Here is a 20,301-nt window from a genome sequence, read left to right on the forward strand (position 1 = left end):
AAAGATATTAGTCACAAACCTTTATTCTAATTTGTTTTTACTCTTCCTCTTTATTTTTAAGTCTATTTTTACTGCCAATCTCCTTTAGCACCTGAAGAGGTTGAATAAACACTCTACTTCAAAGCATGCATTTTAAATGCTGAATACCTATTGAAAGTTAAGAGACCATATAGATCAGGGTCAAGATAAGCCTAAAATGAAAACTCTTAGTGAAATTTAATAGCTGTTTCTTTGTATGGAACGGTGCAAATCTAAGTTGATTGAACTGGATGATAGAGCAATAGTCAAAACAAAAATCAATAGAGGTACACTGTGTACCTATTTAAAGGACATGAGCCTATAAAAACACCTATGCTGCAGAACTCATACTCTTAAAACAGATGGGAGAAGGCAGTTTCTCAGAAATCTGGCAGTGGAGGGCTCTAACTCCTGGATGTGTCACACCAATTTGGAGGCAACTACTACTTTTTGGTTCCTCATTTGGAGGAAGACTGATGAGTCACCAAGAACCCAGCAGGTCCCTACTTGACCCTTTGAAACATAGTCTCACTTTGCACAAGGGACAGTGTGGCCCCCACCACCCCCAGCAACTTTATAAGGAGAAAAGAGTCAATGAGAAAAATAGTGTCAGCTTCTCCTAGGTCCTGAACCTCCTTCTGCTAGCCTCTCCCTACTACCAGAGTCCACCAAGCAAGCGCCTCGAATTTACCTTTTCACCCCTTCCCTGCACCCTCTGGGTCAGAAGTAGTGGTGAGTGGGTGTTAAAAGAGACCAGTTCTTAGAACTAAACATGTGGAAAACTTTTTTACAGATATTTTTCATCTATTGGGAGAAGCATTGACTGAAAAACATTGAGAGGCCAAACAACTCAGTCAAGAGGTAGGGTGCTTGAGCCAGATTGCCAGAGTTCAAATCCAACACCAATGCAAACGAACTGTACATCCTTGAGCAAAGTTCTTAGATTCTCTGTTCCTTTGCTTCCACATTTCTCAAATTAGGATGATAATACTAGTACCTACCTCATAGGGTAGATGTGAGGATTAAATAAGTTAATGTTTGTAAAGTGCTTAGACAAGTACCTAGCACGTAATAAACCCAAACCCCAGTGCCGTTGAGTCGATTCCGACTCATATGGGAAACCCTGGTGGTGTAGTGGTTAAGTGCTACAGGTGCGAACCAAAGAGTCGGCAGTTCAAATCCACCAGGCGCTCCTTGGAAACTCTACGGGGCAGTTCTACTCTGTCCTATAGGGTCGCTATGAGCACGTAATAAGCACCCACTAAATATAAACTGTGACTATTTTGTGCTACTGCTGTTATTTTTATCATTTTCATGTTCACCACCATCATTAGCATTGTTATCAGCCAACCTTTCCCAGTTCAGAGACTTGAAGCCGTATCTACCCAGTTCGAGACAAAGAAACAACTTGTCCATGCCCCTTACATCCCCAGTGTCTGAATAAATTCCTCAGATTTTCTCTATATATATCTTGATCTAAAGGTCTCTTCTGCAGAACTCTTGATCAAATGCCTCCTGCATTCCATTCTGTGCAACTCTCTTGATGCCTCAGAAACTCAAGGGATTTAGGAAAAGAAGACTCTACTCATATTTGGATACTGAACATACAATAAGAAAAGCACAGGTTAAATAAATCAATTCAATGCTTTTCTTTTCTCCTTACGTAGACACATTGCTACAGCTTTTTAGCTCTGGACAAAGCCCAAACTGAATACTTATTGAACTTTCCCTCCTGCTGTTCCACCAAGCTAAATTTATTTTAAGTCAACTGATGTGTAATAAAACGCATCCCTCTTCTCTCTTTCATCGCTTGCCCTCTCCAGTCACACTACATACAACAGCAAGAGTATCATTAATCTAATACTCACTGATACTCAGGGGTAGATTATCCAATAGGCAAGGTAAGCACGGTGCTTACTTTGCTTACCAGATTGTCTGTAATGAACAATTTCACATTTTTTCATCACATCAAAGATTCTGCTTCTAGCTATGGCTGGCACCTTGTCTCCTTCCAACCCCACACACCCTCCTACAGAATCAAAGCCTCTTTTCAAATGTACAGTTCCTGACGGGGGCAGATGACCCAGTAGGCACAGTGAGCACAAGTAAGCCTGTGCTTACCTTGCCTGTTGGATAATCTGCCTCTGCTAATACTCAATTAAAAAAAAAAAAAAAAAACACTGTTGTAAAGCCTATTCTGACTCATAGCAACCCCATAGGTTTCTGAGGCTGTAAATCTCTACAGAAGCAGACTGCCACACCTTTCTCCTGTGAAGCCACTGGTGGTTTCAAACTGCCAACATTTTGGCTAGCAGTCCATTGCTTTAACCACTGTGCAAACCAGGAAGCGTTAGTACTCAATGCTGATCTAACACTCTGACACTGAAGCAGCATAAGCAACAAAGTAAAATGCCTGATCAGGACAAAACGTAAATACAAGGTCCCTTGCTCAAAAATGATTACAAATTTCAAGATGGCAACATTAGACCATTTCCGAGTGTGGGGCTCTGTGTTATTGCACAGGTAACATGTCCGTGAAGCCAGCCTTGCTCCTGTCACAGAGCCGCCACTACTGCCACCCTGGCCCAAAATTCTTAAAGCAATCCACACCTCTTGCTTCAATCCAGCTTTCTGCCCAAACCAAGAAAATAATTTAGCCCTCAGCCCCAGCAATATGTTTCAACTGAATAGCATGCCATTCACTTCATCTGCAGTGTCCTGCTCACCCAAACCTGAGTTCCTCTTCAATTCTGCTCAAGGTTTACAGTCTCATGAAATCTTCCCAGACCAGCCCTAACTGATTGCAGTCTAGATAGAGTATGATAAGGGCAGAATGGGAGTCCTTGGGTGGTGCAAATGGTTAACACACTTGGCTGCTAACTGAAAGGTTGGAGACTGAGTCCACCCAGGGCACCTCAGAAGAAAGGCCTGGTGATCTACTTCCAAAAAAATCAGCCATTAAAAACCCTGTGGAGCAGGAGAGGTCAGCACAACTGACTAAACCAAAAGCAAAGAAGTTTCCTGAATAAACTGAATGCTTCAAAGGCCAGCGTAGCGGGGCCAGGGGCTTGGGGACCATGGTTTCAGGGGACATCTAAGTCAATTGGCATACTAAAATCTATGAAGAAAACATTCTGCATCCCACTTTGGAGAGTGGCGTCTGGGGTCCTAAATGCTAGCAAGCAACCATCTAAGATGTATCAATTGGTCTCAACCCATCTAGAGCAAAGGGGAATGAAGAACACCAGAGACACAAGGTAATGATGAGCCCAAGAGACAGGAAGGGCCACATAAACCAGAGACTACTTCAGCCTGAGAACAGAAGAACTAGATAGTGCCTGGCTACAACTGATGACTGCCCTGACAGGGAACACAACAGAGAACCCCTGAGGGAGCAGGAGAGCAGTGTGTTGTAGACCTCAAATTCTTACATAAAGAGACCAGACTTAATGGTCTGACTGAGGGTAGAAGGAGCCCGGAGGTCATGGTCTCCAGACCTTCTATTGACTCAAGACAGGAACCATTCCCAAAGCCAACTCTTCAGACAGGGATTGGACTGGACTAAAAAACCCCATGGACTATGGGATAGAAAATGATACTGGTGAAGAGTGAGCTTCTTGGATCAAGTAGACACATGAGACTATGTGGGCAGCTCTTGTCTGGAGAGGAGATGGAAGGGCAGAGGGGGTCAGAAGCTGCCCGAATGGACACAAAAATAGAGAGTGGAGGGAAAGAGTATGCTGTCTAATTAGAGGGAGAGCAACTAGGAGTATATAGCAACGTGTATATAAGTTTTTGTATGAGAGACTGACCTGGTTTGTAAACTTTCCCTTAACCCACTGCCGTCGAGTCGATTCTGACTCATAGTGACCCTATAGGACAGAGTAGAACTGCTCCATAGAGTTTCCAAGGAGCTTAAAGCACAATAAAAAATTTTAAAAAAGGAAAATGCAAAAAAAAGAAAAACCTTGAGAAGAGTTCTACTCTGACACACATGGGGTTGGCATGAGTCAGAATCAATTCAGTGGCAACTTGTTGGTTGGTTAAGAGCAGAACAGGCTACTTTCCTTACAAATTTCAGTATATCAGAGCTGTTAGGTGAGACAAGAACATAGCAAAAACATGGACCACAACCCTGTGTAAAGCTTAAGGGTCCTTGTCTCTAGGGAGTCTCAACACTCCCAATTATTTACATTTCTCACTGCTCTGAAGATTTATCCTGGTGAATATAGCTCTGCACAGATCAATGAAGTGTGATTGTGGCTGCCATTTTGTTTTTATAAGCCCGTTTGTATTTGCCCTATTCCCCTACCCTTGTGGCCTCGAGATGTAAGGGTGAAAGACTAGGCTTGGAGTTAGAAGCCTTGGTTCCTAATCTTGACTCTCACTAGTTGTGTGGCCAAGGGCAAGTCATTAAACCTCTCCAAGCTTTAATTTTCTCACAGTAAAATGAGATAATTAGCACCTTTCCTGTCTACCCATGAATCCACCAGGCGCTCCTTGGGAACCCTATTGTGCAGTTCTACTCTGTCCTATAGGGTCACTATGAGTCAGAATTGACTCAATGGCAATGAGTTTGGGTTTTTTTGGTTCTGCCTATCTCACAAAAAAAAGGTGGTAGTAAATCTCAAGTAAGATACACCATATAGATACCATATCTATACGGTATGTGAAAGAGAACCCCTTGAAGCAGGATCTGTCTCTCATTCACTCTTATTCAGTCTCATCTCTCTAAACAAAGTACAGTGTAAATGTTCAGTGAATATCAGAGGAATGAATACCTGTTAATAAAAAGCCATTGCCATTGAGAGGATTCTGACTCAACCCTATAGGGCAGAGTAGAACTGCCCCATAGGGTTTCCAAGGCTGTAATCTTTACGGAAGCAGACTGCCGCATCTTTTCTCCTGAGGAGCAGCTGGTGGGTTCAAACTGCAGTCTTTCCCAGGGTTTCAAACTGGTTCATTATATCCCAGATATACTGAATCAGAATCTACATTTTAACAGGATCCCTGGGTGATTCTTATGTATAACTTCCTGGAAACTTGTTGGAAATGCAAATTCTCACCCAGAAAGTTGTTACAAATGCACATTCTCAGCATGGGTTTAAACTGGAACAAACAGGTTCAAACCCTGCCTTCTGGTTAGTAGCAGAGTGCTTAACCACTGCGCCACCAGAGCTCTTTGGATGAATGAGTAAAAACCAAAAAACACTATAATAACACAAGTAAACCTGTGAGGGCAAAGACCATTTACTCCAATTTTTAACTCTAGTATCAAAAGGTTATCTTCCAAAGAATATCTCAGTATTGAAACAAATGGCTGCTTCCTTTTTTTCTTCCCTTGAGTTTGAGAACTATGAGTTTTTCACCCTCTCTAATTACATGGTATCATGAGCCAAGAGATAGAGCATGAGATCCTGATGTTGCTACAACTTGCAAGTGACGCAAAGTATCATTAGCAAACTGCGTCTGAAACTGAGGATGAGCATTTCACCCAAAATCATCCCCAGGAGAAACAGCCCACTCTAATGACAGAGGAAAGGCAGAGGTGGAGTTCACAGCTTCAGGAACATCGTGCCTGACCTGTAGATGTTTTAAAAGCACTAATTATTGCTGTGGCAACTCATAGGGAGACTAAACCAACTACACTTATCTGTAATGACTAAAAAAATAATACCACTACCAACGCACTTCACACGTGCTGAAAACTCAGACTAAATTGGTTGCAAGATATAAGGCCATCAGTGCATTCAAAGACTTCATCTCTGCAATTATCACTAATTAAGCAGCCCTCACAGTCAGGAGCCAGTTGGAGAGGTTTAAGCCTGAATGTCAATGAGGGAGGAGGAACCTGCTGGAATGAGATTGTGTGCCATATTTCAGTTTACATAAATATTTGAAGGTTGGATCAGACAGGATTTACAGCACAATGGTATTAGGAATGTCTTTATAAAAACTTTGATATGGTCTAAATTAGGTTTCAAGAAGAAGGGCCGAGGTGGGAGCAGGAGTGTTTTTCAGTGTTTAACTCAGCGCCCTGACCAGCACCTCCCACCACTTAATAAATCATAGGTACCTCAGATGTAGAATGTGCGAGCTGGTTTTTATGGCTCAGATTTTTGTTCTAGATTTCAAAAGGAACAGACCCTGCCTGGAGAGATTGCCAACGCTCTGCTTTGGTTACATGTGTGACCTTTGGTTGACCTTGGGTTCTGGGATTTGAGGGTTAAAGTTGTTTTTTGGCATTTGAGCCTTATTTTTTTCTCCAGAAGTGTTTAGAGAAATAAGAGAGGACCCCACCCTCTGCAACAGGCAAGCTGTTTCCTGTAGAAGCAAGAGTTAGTGACTATCCCAGTTATTGCCTCGTGAAAAACATTTCTTCAGGAGAGAAGCTGTTTCTCAAGGGGTCTGTTTCTGTTATTCCTTCAGCGTCTAATTTTCCAAAGTGTCCATTTAGAATTAGCGCTTTCTTCTGCGTAAAGGCAGCTAAAGCAAAAGTGATGCACTGAATGCCAAAGTCTGTGTATTTTCAAGGTGAGACTTAGACCAAAATAGGAATCTGACAGGTTGAGCCAAAGGAAAAGTCCCACCTCCCTGAACATAGATTTTCTTAGCACAAATTGCTTCCTTCTGAAGGCCATTGTCATGGGGTAGGTGGATTATGGGAACCTTAAACTACATAATCATCTCTTTAATAAGCTCACATTTTTATGGAGCCCAATGTTTGATTAGGGGTATGCCATGAAACCTATTAGCCCATTTCAGAGTGAATCAGGAAAGCCTTTATAGAGAGGTTTTATTGTTTACATTCAATAAAAGGAAAAGTCTGACTTGAAGTACTCAGATTTAATCTGTCTCTGGATTAAAATGGTTCTATTGTACTATGACTGCTGGTGTTGTTAGGAAAGGTGAATCCAGGATTTCTGCCCAGCCATAGAATTCCTTTAATACAAGGGAGCTACACATGTGGCTACAAACAGCCAAACATGCTTGGTGTATTGGCAGCCGCCCTCTGTGCAAGAAGAGTTTATTTCCCTTTAGGGACCTACAGTTGAACAATGTTCTGGTGCCCTGGTTGTTTCATAACTTTCCATGTAATTAAGCAGCTGGCATGACCTTCGGTAGCAAGATAATAATAGGAGTTAGCAAAGGAAGGGCTTGTACACAAGGATGCTTTGGACTGCTCAAGCTCACAAAGAAAAGCTTTCAAATAAATGCAAAACTGTCTTTCAAATCCAAAGGGTTTTCCCAGTGCGGTGACCTCCCCTCCCACCCACACACACTGCACGTGAACATGATGCAATTTCCTGAAATGAGAACTACAAGGTACATTTAAAAAGGTGGGGGAAGTAGGCCCTGGCTATCATTTCTCAAATGCCACCTTCACTACCCAAATGAGTTTAAGGATGAATATCAAAGCCAGCTTTTTGCAAACAGTAAATCATTATGTACTACCAGAAGTAAAATGGTCTTGAAAAAAATTACAATTTTAAATTATCATGGGCAGAAGCATAAATTATATGACCACAGAACACTTGGTGGTTGAAAAACCAAGATCTAGTAAATACCTGGTGTCTTAGTTATCTAGTGCTGCTATAACAGAAATACCACAAGCGGGTGGCTTTAACAAACAGAAATTAATTTTCTCACAGTTTAGGAAACTAGAAGTCTGAATTCAGGGTGTTGGCTCTAGGGGAAGGCTTTCTCTCCCTGTTGGCTCTGGAGGAAGAGCCTTGTCTCTCCTGAGCTTCTGCTCCTGGACAGTCTTCATGTGACTTAGCACCTCTTTTCCCTCTGTCTCTGCTCTGCTTGCTTGTTTAATCTCTTTTATATCTCAAACGAGATTGACTCAAGATACACCCTATGCTAATCCTGCCTTGTTAACATAACAAAGACAACCCATTCCCAAATGGGGTTATAACCACAGACATAGAGGTTAGGATTTACAACACGTATTTTGGGAAGACACAATTCAATCCATAACATCTGGAGTCCCTGGATGATGCAAATGATTAACTCACTCAGCTGCTAACTGAAAGGTTGGTGGTTCAAGTTTTCTCACAGGTACCTCAGAAGAAAGGCCTAGTAATCTACTTCTTGAAAAACCATTGAAAACGCTGTGGAGCACAGGTTTACTCTAACATACATTGGGTCACCATGAATCAGAATCAACTCAACGACAACTGGAAAAAAGTGAATGCCTGTCCTGGTGTAACAGATATTCACCTTTCTTGGGGATAGGAAATCTGAGCCCAGCTATCCGCTGAGTAGCTCAACCAACATGTCACAGATTGGTGTGGTGGGTAGTCTCCAAAGATGGTGGCCATCAATTCAATGCCTTCCCTTCCCATCCATGCAGTCTGCATCTCAGATCGAGATGTAGAATCCATGCCCTCTCTTTGGAACTGCACTGCCCTTGGTGGCTTGCTGGACAATAAATATGGCAGAAATGAAGCTGCATGACTTTTGAGACTAGTTGATTAGAGACTTACAGCTTCCCCTGGGCCTTCTGGAATACTCACTCATTGGATGCTCCCACTTGGACCCAGCCACAACGCTGTGAGAAGCCCAAATCTCATGAGAAGCCACTTGTAGGCACTCAGGTCGACAGCCCCAGCTGAGCTCCCAACCAACAGCCAGCAGGAACCACTAACCATGTCAGTGAGCCATCTTGGATGGCCAGCACCAGCCAACATCTGCCTGCAACTACGTGAATGACTCTAGGCAAGAATTGCCCAGCTGAGCCCAGTTAACCCACAGAACCATGACAGAGAATAACAAATTTTGCGAGAGTATAACTTTGGTGAGCAAGTTCTTTATTCATTTTTTTTGCTTCATTTTATATTTTTCTTCTGTTTTCCATGAATCTTTTTTTTTAACCTTCTTTTATTAAAAGATGAGGGGAAAATGTTCCTCCTTTTTTTTTTTAATTGTGGTAAAAAACATACATAACCAACACTTTTGCCATGTTATCATTTTTTACATGTACAATTCAGTGACATTAATTATGTCCAACATATTGTGCAACCTTCGCCATTATCCATTTCCAATCTTTTCCATTACTCTTAACAGAAATTTAATATCTCCTAAGTAATAACTCCTCCTTCTGCCCTCCACCACCCACCTCTGATAACCACTAATGAACTTTGGTCTCTACACATTTGCCTATTCTGGATATTTTGTATAAGGGGGATCATACAATATTTGACTTTTTGTGTCTGATTTATTTCACTCAGAATAATGTTTTCAAGGTTCAGCCATGTCATAGCATATATTAGGACTTCATTTTTCCTTATGACAGAGTAATACTCCATTGTATGGATGGACCACGTTGTGTTTATCCATTCATCTGTTGATGGACACTTGGGTTATCTCAACTTTTTGTCTATTGTGAAAAGTGCTGCAATGAACATTGTGGTGTTGCACTCTTTTGATTTTGCTTCATTTTCTTGGAATAAACAGAAATCTATTGTGTGCTCAAAGGTCCATGGGTGGTGCATACAGTTTGCTCTTGGCTACTAATGGAAATGTTTGAGGTTCAAACTCACCAAGCGGAGTCATGGAAGAAAGGCCTGGGGATGCTCCTTTCCAAAGACCGCAGACAAGAAAACCTCATAGATCTGTTCCACTCTGCAACACAAGAAGTCAGCATGAGTCTGAATAGAATCAACAGCAATGGGTTTGGTAATTTTTGGGTGTTGTGTCCTCAAGATGGGAACCCTGGTGGTGTAGTGGTTAAGAATTCAGCTGCTAACCAAAAGGCCACCAGTTCAAATCCCCCAGGCACACCTTGGAATCAACTCGATGGCAATGGGTTTGGTTTGGTTTGGTCCTCAAGATGGAGACCCAGAGGAGGAAGACCTGGTCATAAGAGTGGTTTGTTTTTTGTTTGTTTGTTTAACTTGGGAACTCACCATATCCTGGGCAACTTAAATTTGTCATTTAGTCCTCAGGTGGATGGCAGGTGGCCCACACATGGCTACAGAGCTATAGTGATTTTTAGCTCTACATATATGAAATTAAAGCTATAGTCCACCATGTGTCTGTCAGTTTGTTGCACTGTGGTGGCTTGGGTATTGCTATGATACTAGAAGCTTTGCCACTGGTATTTCAAATACCAGCAGGGTCTCCCGCGGAGGACAGGTTTCAGCTGAGCTTCCAGATAAAGACAGACTAGGAAGAAGGACCTGGCAGTCTACTTCTGAAAACCTGGCCAGTGAAAACCTTACGAATAGTAGTGGAACATTCTGTGATATAGTGCCAGAAGATGAGCCCCTCAGGTTGGAAGCACTCAAAATATGACTAGGGAAGAGCTGCCTCCTAAAAGTAGCCAAAGTCCATTGCTGTTGAGTCAATTCCAACTTATAGCAACTCTGTATGACAGAGTAGAACTGCCCTATAGGGTTTCTGAGGAGCAGCTGGTGAATTTGAACTGTCCACCTTTTGGTTAGCAGCCGAGCTCTTAACCACTTCCTCACCAGAGCTCCACTCAAAGTAGAGTCAACCTTAAAGACTTGGATAGCTCTTGGGATCTTCATTTGCTGATGTGGCATGATTCAAAATGAGATGTAACAGCTGCAAACATCCATTAAGGATTGGAACATGGACAGTACAAATTAAGAATTTAGAAAATTGGAAATTGTCAAAAAAAGAAATGGAACACAAAAAGATCGATATTCTAGGCATTAGTGAGCTGAAATGGGCTGGTACTGATCATTGCCAAGAATGACAAATTGTCAAAAAGAACATTTCAAGATCTAACCTTAAGTACAATGCTGTCAGTGATAGGATAGTCTCCATTTGCCTACAAGGAAAACAAGTTAATATGACTATTACTCAAATTTTTGTACCAACCATTAAGGCCAAAGATGAAGAAATGGATTTTTTTCAACTTCTGTAGTCTGAAATTGGTCAAACAAGCAATTAAGATGCATTGATATTTACTGGTGATTGGAATGTGAAGTTGGAAACAAAGAGGATCAGTAATTGGAAAATATGGCACTGGTGATAGAAACAACTCTGGAGATCACATGATAGAATTTTGTGAAACAAACGACTTATTCATTGCAAAAACCTTTTTCACCAACATGAACGGTGACTATACATGTAGACCTCACCAGATGGAATACACAGGAATCAGATCAACTACATCTGTGGAAAGAGACTATGGAGAAGCTCAATGTCATCAGTCAGAACAAGGCCAGAGGCCAACTGCAGAACAGACCATCAATTGCTCATGTACAAGTTCAGGTTGAAGCTAGAGAAAATTAGAATAAGTCCACAAGAGCCAAAGTATGACCTTGGTTATATCCCACCTGAATTTAGAGAACTTCTCAAGAATAGATTTGACGCAGTGAATACTAATGACTAAAGACCAGATGAGTTATGGAGTGACATCAAGGACATTATACACGAATAAAGAAAGAGGGCATTAAAAAGACAGGAAAAAAAGAAAAGACCAAACCGGGTGTCAGAAGAGATTCTGAAACTTGTTCTTGAAAACAGAGTAGCTAAAGCAAATTGAAGAAATGACGAAGTAAAAGAACTGAACAGAAGATTTCAAAGGGTGGCTTGAGAAGATGACAAAGTATTATAGTGAAATGTGTAAACATCTAGAGTTAGAAAACCAAAAGGGGAGAACACATGCAGTGTTTCTCAAGCTGAAAGAACCAAAGAAAAAATCCAAGACTTGAGTCACAATATTGAAGGATTCTACGGGGAAAATATTGAATGAAGCAGGAAGCATCAAAAGAAGATAGAAGGAATACAGGGAGTCACTCTACCAAAAAAGAATTGGTCAACATTCAGCCATTTCAGGAGGTAGCATATGATGAAGAAGCGATGGAGTGAAGGAAGAAGTCCAAGCTGCACTGAAAGCATTGGCATAAAACAAGGCTTGAGGAATTGATGTAATATCAACTGAGATGTTTCAAAGAACAGATGCAGTGCTAGAGATGCTTACTCGTCTATGTTAAGAAATTTGGAGAACAGTTGCCTGGCCAAGCAACTGGCAGAGACCCATATTTGTGCCCATTCCAAAGAAAGGTGACCTAACAGAATGAGGAAATTGTTAAACAATATCACTAATATCAAGCACAAGTAAAACCATGCTGAAAATCATTCAAAAGCGACTGCAGCATTACATCGACAGGAAACTGCCAGAAATTCAAGCCAAATTCAGAAGAGGACATGGAATGAGTGATATCATTGCTGATGTCAGATGGGTCTTGGCCGAAAGCAAAGAATACCAGAGAGATATTTACCTGTGTTTTATTGACTATACAAAGGCCTTCAACTGTGTGGATCATAACAAGTTATGCATAATGTTGCCAAGAATGGGAATTCCAGAACCCTTAATTGTGCTTATGTGGAACCTGTACATAGACCAAAAGCAGTAGTTTGAGCAGAACAAGGGGATACTGCATGGTTTAAAGTCAGGAAAGATGTGTCAAGGTCATATCCTTTCACCATACTTATTCAATCTGTATGCTGAGCAAATAATCCGAGAAGCTGGACTATTTGAAAAAGAACTCAGCATCAGGATTGGAGGAAGACTCATAAACGACCTGTAATATACAGATGACACAACCTTGCTTGCTGAAAGTAAAGAGGGCTAGAAGCACTTACTGATGATGATCAAAGACTTCAGCCTTCAGTATGGATTATACCTCAACATAAAAAAATAAAAATCCTCACAACTGGACAGATAAGCAACATCATGATAAACAAAGAAAAGATTGAAGTTGTCAAGGATTTCATCTTACCTGGATCCACAATCAATGCCCATGGAAGCAGCAATTGAGAAATCAAACACCATATTGTATTGGGCAAATCTGCTGCAAAAGACCTCTTTAATATGTTAAAAAGCAAATATGTCACCTTGAGGACTAAAGTATGCCTGGCCCAAGTCATGGTATTTTAATCACCTCATATTTATGCAAAGCTGGACAATAAATAAAGAAGACTGAAGAATTGATACCTTTGAATTATGGTATTGGTGAATAATATTTAATATACCATGGACTGCCAGAAAAAAAAAAAAATGCCAGAAGAAGGACCAAATCTCTCTCGGAAGAAGTACAGCCAGAATGTTCCTCAGAAGCAAGAATGGCAAGACTTCATCTCATGTACTTTGTGCATGTTATCAGAAGGGACCAGTCCCTGGAGAAGGACATCATGCTTGGTAATGTAGAGGGCCAGCGAAAAAGAGGAAGGCTCTTGAGAGATGGATTCACACAGTGGCTGCAACAATGGGCTCAAGCATAACAACGATCGTAAGGATGGCACAGGACTGAGCAGTGTTTCCTTCTGTTGTACACAAGTTTGCTACGAATCAGAATCAGTTTGACAACACTTAACAACTACACAACAATGCTACAGCTGTTATACATCATCCCATTTTTAGTAAATGTTGCTGTTGTTAGCTGCAGTAGATTCAGGGTTTGATTCATGGCAAACCCACAGACAATAGAATGGAAGTCTGCTCATTCCTGTGCCATCCCTGTGATTGAGTACAGATCAGATTGTTGAAATTCATAGGGTTTTCGTTGGCTGTTTTTCAGAAGTAGATTTCTAGGCTTTTCTTCCTAGTTCTTTCTAGTCTGTAAGCTCCACTGGAAGCTGTTCAGTGTCATTAACAATGTGAAATGGGCGTTGGCTGCACATGAGGTACATTGGCCAGGAATCAAACCTAAGTCTCCACATGGAAGGTAAGAATTCTACCCCTGAACCATCAATACCTCTTTTAGTAAATACCCCATAAAAACCAAACTCATTGCCATGGAGTTGATTACTACTTATGGTGACCCCATGTGCTACAGAGCAGAACTGCTCCACAGGGCCCTTCCAACTGTAATCTCAATGGAAGCAGATTGCCACCATCTCACCCCACCCATGCCCCATGGCACCACTGGCTGGATTCAAACCACCAACCTTTAGGCTAGTAGTCAATAGTCAATGGTTATTTAATGCAGTTACATTAAGCTCACTGTGATGTTCAGTTTTTCATAATTCTGTATCATGATCTCCTGCAGTTGCCCCTTTCTGTGCATCTACTCTGCACTGCGTGCAGTTAGTCACATTCTTCAGCATTCCTCAGCAAGGTTAGGTTAAGTTCGCGTTCTCACAGCGCCCCACCCCAGGATATCTATGAACAGCAGAGCTGAGGCTGTAGGCCATGAAGCTGAGAACTGGGGACCCGAGAGCTGGGGACTGGGAGGAGCATCCAGCAATGGTGTGAATTTAGGGGCTATGAAGTGGCAAGGTCCTGGCTTCAGTTATGAACCAAAAAAAAAAAAAAGAGTAGGTTTAAAAAAAAACCAAACCCATTGCCATTAAGTCGACCCCAACTCAGATGGAATATGCTTATTCCACAAGGCAACTGCACTTTTTAAAGTTTTTTATTGTACATTAGGTGAAAGTTTATAAAGACTTCATTTTATATTTAAATCTTTGTGCCATCAGGAATTAATTTAAGTTCAAGTAATGATGTACATCGTAAATATGATATAAATGTGAGCTGTTACTGTTGTTTTTCATTCCTTTACTCATTCATTAAGGGTTCCTCTTTTCCTGTTCCATATCAAATAAAAAGAACTTTTTATAAATTCAGCATGGTAACTTTTTGCCTAATATTTTAATAACATATTTTTTTCCCAGTTTGCTATTTGTCTTCCATCTGCTGTACAGAGGTTTGTTTGTCTTCATTTGTTTTTAATTTTGATGTATTCAAATACTTGCTTTTATGGCTTCTGCTTTCATATCTCATTTCGTAGGTATGTGCAACACAGAATTTGTATTCATTTATTTGGTTGTTTATGTACGAATTTAACAAATATCCATTGAAAGCCTACTAATGGGCCCTCTCCACGTTACTAGGAATACAGTGGTGAATAAAATAGAACAGCATCGTGCTTTCACTGAGGCACTCTTCCAATTTAAAAAAAAAAAAAAATTGGACTCAGAAATGCTAGAAAGAATGTTACCTATTAAAAAAAAAAAAAAGCCATTGCTGTCAAATCGATTCCCACTGATAGCGACCCTACAGGACAGAATAGAACTGCCCCGTCGTAGGGTTTCCAAGGCTGTATATCTTTACGGAAACAGATTGACACATCTTTCTTCCACAGAGCAGCTGGTGGGTTGGAACCATCAACCTTTTGGTTAGCATCTGAGCACTTAACCACTGTGCCACTGGGGCTCCTTATGTTATCTATAATGATGGAAAAAGTGTCAACTGCCATGGGAGTCCATAGTGGGGGCACTTATGGGCATCCAGGAAGGTCAAGGAAAGCTCCCTGTAGGAACTGACATTTCAGCTACTACCTAAATGATGAGTCATGTCTTTATGGCTGCACATTACTTTTAAATCTTTGCTCTGTCAGGAATTAATTTAAGTTCAAATAGTGATATACACAGTAAATACGATATAAACGTGAGCTATTGTTGCTTTTACAGGCTGGATTTCTGTATGCACTCAGTCTGCTTCTGAGCTCTGTCTCTTGGTTTGAAATCTGACCATAGGTGTTCTCTTTGCCTTGTAATTGCTGTTTTAATTTCATATTTGGGCCAAGATGTAAAATCGTTTATTTTGTTCCTGCTGATACTTTTTACCCTAAATTATTTTTATTGATATGCATTTGTATTTTTGTAGATGTATTAATAATAAAATTATTTTGTAATCATGTTTATTACAGTTTTTGTTTTTCATGTTTATTATTTAAAAATCATATGTACTAAAAGTGTACATATAGTGTATATTCACCATTTGTTGTTCTAGCAACCCTATGTGACAGAGTAGAGCTGCCCCATAGCGTTTCTTGGACTGTAATGTTTGTGGAAGCAGAGTCGCTGGGTGTGTTCGAACCTCCGACCTTTCGGTTAGTAGGAGTTCTTAACCATTGCACCATCAAGGCTTTTTAGTCCTCATTTAGTGAAGAATAATAAAATGACACTCAGGCATCCTCTATCATGCTCTGACCAATACCTTTGAAGCCCCCCTGTGCTCCTTCCTGGTCCTCCTCCATGCTTTCAGAGGTAACCCTGCACTGAATTGTTGTTGTGTGCTATCAAGTTGATTTGACTCACAACAATGCTATAGGGCAGAGTAGAACTGCCCCGTATGGTTTCCTGGACTGAAATCTTTAAGGAGCAGATAGCCAGGTCTTTTCTCTCACAGAGCATCTGGGGGATTCAAACAGCCAGCCTTTTGGTTAGTGGCCAAGCACTTACCATTGCACCACCAGGGCTCCTGAATTAGTATTAAGCAGTCCCTTGCTTTTCTTTATGCTATTACTACATACATATTTCCCCAACAACATATTGTTTAGTTTTTCCTGATTTCTAAATTTTTCTAAATGGAATCATTCTGTATGAATTTTTCTGTAAATTCTTTTTATGGTTTAATATTGTGTGTGTTTACATAAATATAAATGCATTCATATTGATGAGTGCAGTTTGTTCAGTATTTTTAGTGTTATATAGTATTCTTTTATATGTATTCCCCGCTTTGTTCATCCATTCTATTGCTGATGGGTATTTAGATTGCTTTCAGGCTTTTGCTAATAGGAATCATGTTTCTCTAAACATGTCTGTTCATGTGTTAAAGTTTCTCTAAGAAAAAGAGACAAATTCCTAGTTCATAGGGTATGCACATATTCAGCTTTACTACTTAATGCCAGATGGTTTTACAAAATGCTGCTGTTAGGTGCCTTTGTGTCTGTTCCAACTTATAGTGACCCTACGTACAACAGAATGAAACACTGCCTGGTCCTGTGCCGTGCTCACAGTCATTGCTATGTTTGAGCCCATTGTTGCAGCCAGTGTCAATCCATCTTGTTGAGGGTCTTCCCCTTTTTTGCTGACCCTCTGCTTTACCTAGGATGATGTCTTTCTCTAGGGACTAGTCCCTCCTGCTAACATGTCCAAAGTACATGAGACAAAGTCTTGCCATCCTTGCTTCCAAAGAGCATTCTGGCTGTACTTCTTCCAAGACAGATTTGTTCGTTCTTCTGGCAGTCCAGGGTATATTCAATATTCTTCCTCAACACCAGAATTCAAAGCCATCAATTTTTCTTCAGTCTTCCTTATTCATTGTCCAGCTTTGCACGCATATGAGGTGATTGAAAATACCGGACTTGGGTCAGAAGCATCTTAGTCCTCAAGGTTACATACTTGCTTTTTAACACTTTAAAGAGGCCTTTTAAAGCACATTTGCCCAGTGCAATACGGTGTTTGACTTCTTGACTGCAGCTTCAGTGAGCATTGATTATGGATCCAAGTAAAATTAAATACTTGACAACTTCGATCTTTGTTTATCATGGTGTTGCTTATTGGTCCAGTTGTACGGATTTTTGTTTCCTTTATGTAAGGTGTAATCCATACTGAAGGCTGTGGTCTTTGATCTTCATCAGTAAGGACTTCAAGTCCTTTTCACTTTCAGCAAGCTAGGTTGTGTCATCTGTATATTGCAGGTTGTTAATGAATCTTCCTCCAATCCTGATACCATGTTCTGCATATAGTCCAGCTTCTTGGATTATTTTCTCAGCATACAGATCGAATAAATATGATGAAAGGATACAACCCTGACAAACACCTTCCCTAATTTTAAATCACAAGATATCCCCTTGTTCTGTTGGAACTACTGCCTCTTGGTCTATGTACAGGTTCCACATGAGCACAATTAGGTGTTCTGGAATTCCCATTCTTCATAATGTTATTCATAATTTGTTATGATCCACACAGTTGAATGCCTTTGCACACTCAATAAAACACAAGTAAACATCTTTCTGGTATTCTCTGCTTTCGGCCAAGATCCATCTGACATCAGCAATGACATCCCTCATTCCACATCCTCTTCTCAGCTTGAATTTCTGGCAGTTTCCTGTCAAGGTAGTGCTGCATTCTCTTTTGAATGACCTTCAGCAAAATTTTACTTCTGTGTGATATTAATGATATTGTTTGATAATTTCTGCATTCTGTTGGATCACCTTTCTTTGGATGGGCACAGATATGGATCTCTTCCAGTTGGTTGGCCATGTAGCTGTTTTTCAAAATTTCTTCACATAGACGAGTGAGTACTTCCAGCACTGCATCTGTTTGTCAAAACATCTCAAATGATATTCTGTCAATTCCTAGAGCCTCATTTTTCACCAACGCCTTCAGGATAGCTTGGGCTTCTTTCTTCAGTACCATTGGTTCTTGATCATATGCTACCTTCGAAATGGTTGAGCATTAACCAATTCTTTTTGGTACAGTGACTCTGTGTATCCCATCTTCTTTCGATGCTTCTTGCTTAGTTCATTATTTTGCCCATAGACTCTTTCAATATTGCAACTCAAGACTTGAATTTTTCCTTCACTTCTTTCAGTTTGAGAAATGCTGAGCATGTTCATCCCTTTTGGTTTTTTAACTCCAGATCTGCACATTTCAACATAATACTTTGTCTTCTTGAGATGCTCTTTGAAATCTTCTGTTCATCTCTTTTACTTCATCATTTCTTCCATTTCCTTTAGCTACTGTACATTCAAGTGCAAGTTTCAGAGTCTTTTCTGACATCCTTTTCTTTCTCTCCTGTTTTTTTAATGACCTTTTGCTTTTTTCGTGTATGATGTCCTTGATGTCACCCCACAACTCATCTGGTCTTCGGTCATTAGTGTTCAGTGAGTCACATCTGTTCTTGAGGTGTTCTCTAAATTCGGGTGAGATAACTCAAGTTCTTTCTTTGGCTCTGGTGGACATATTTTAATTTTCTTCAGCTTCAACTTGAGTTTGCATGTGAGCAATTCATGGTCTGCTCCGCAGTCAGCCACTGGCCTTGTTCAGACTGATGATATTGAGCTTCTCCATTGGCCCTTTCCACAGATATAGCCAATTTGATTCTTGTATATTCTACCCAGTGAGGTCCACATGTATAGTTGCTGTTTATGTTATTGAAAAAAGGTATTTGCAATGAACAAGTCATTTGTCTTGCAAATTTCTGTCACGGGATCCCCAACATCTTCTCTATCACCAAGGCCATAATAGCCTTTCTTTGTTTTCGATTTTCACATTCCAATCACTGGTAATTATCAATGCACTTTGATTTTATGTTTGATCAATTTCAGGCTGCAGAAGTTGATAAAAATCTTCAATTTCTTCATCTTTGGCATTAGTGGTTGGTGCATAAGTTTGAATAATAGTCATATAGTCTTTTTTGTAGGCGTATGGATATTGTCCTATCACTGGCAGCATTGTACTTCAGTATAGATCTTGAAATGTTCTTTCTGACAATGAATTCAATGTTGTCCCTCTTCAAGCTGTCATTCCTGGCATACTAGACCACGTGATTATCCAATTCAAAATGGCCAATGCCACTCTATTTCAGTTCGCAGATGTCTAGGATAATGATCTTCAAGAATTTCATTTCATTGTTGGCAATTTCCAATTTTCCTAGATTCATAATTTATACATTTCATGTTCCAATTATTAACGGATGTTTGCAGCTGTTCCTTCATGTTTTCGAGTCATGCCGCATCAGCAAATACAAGTCCCAAAAGCTTAACTCCAACCACATCACTAAGGTCAACTCTACTTTGAGGCACCAGCTCTTCCCCAGTCATATTTTGAGTGCCTTCCAACCTGAAGGGCTCATCCTCTGGCACTAAATCAGAAAATGTTGTGCTATTCATAACGTTTTCACTAACCAGTTTTTTCAGAAGTAGGCTACCAGGTCCTTCTTCCCAGTCCGTCTTAGTCTGGAAGCTTCCCTGAAACCTCTCTACCATGGGTGACTGTGCTGGCATTTTAAATACCAGTGGCATAGCTTCCAGCATCACAGTGACACGTAAGTCACAACCGTACAACAAACTGACAGCGATGACTTACAAAATGATTGTACCAAATTATACTCCCACAAGCAGTCCCAGAGTTCTGCTGCTCTATATCATTGCAACACTTGTTATTAACTTTTTAATTTTTGTTAATCTGACAGACACAAAAATGATGTCATTGTGGTTTTTATTTACATTGTCTTGATACATGATAAGGCTAATTATATTTTCTTGTATTTATTGGCCATTGCTGTTTTCTGGGAAACGTCTGCTCATGACAATGGCCATTTTTCTATTGGGTTATTCATCTTTTTCTTATTCAAAGTTGTTCTCTTTGTATTCTAGATATCAGCCCTATAGTTATATATGTGGCAAATATCTTCTTCCTCTTTATGACTTCTACTTTATCTCTCTTTATGGTGTCTTCTGATGAGCTGAAGTTTTTTTATTTTAATGTAGTCAGATATAGTAATCT

The 20,301-nt window shown here is 40.3% G+C and overlaps 1 long non-coding RNA gene across 1 annotated transcript in view; it reads right to left on the reverse strand.

The window, feature by feature from the left end:
- The window catches only part of LOC111749965 (uncharacterized), a 275,560-nt gene that overhangs the window by 93,647 nt on the left and 161,612 nt on the right, over positions 1–20,301 (reverse strand). The window contains exon 8 of the long non-coding RNA XR_010318551.1: positions 9,567–9,648. This is a non-coding gene — a long non-coding RNA (uncharacterized LOC111749965). The remainder of the gene's footprint in view (positions 1–9,566; positions 9,649–20,301) is intronic.

This window comes from Loxodonta africana, chromosome 2 (genome assembly GCF_030014295.1).
Source record: "Loxodonta africana isolate mLoxAfr1 chromosome 2, mLoxAfr1.hap2, whole genome shotgun sequence".
In the NCBI taxonomy this organism is placed as follows: Eukaryota; Metazoa; Chordata; class Mammalia; order Proboscidea; family Elephantidae; genus Loxodonta; species Loxodonta africana.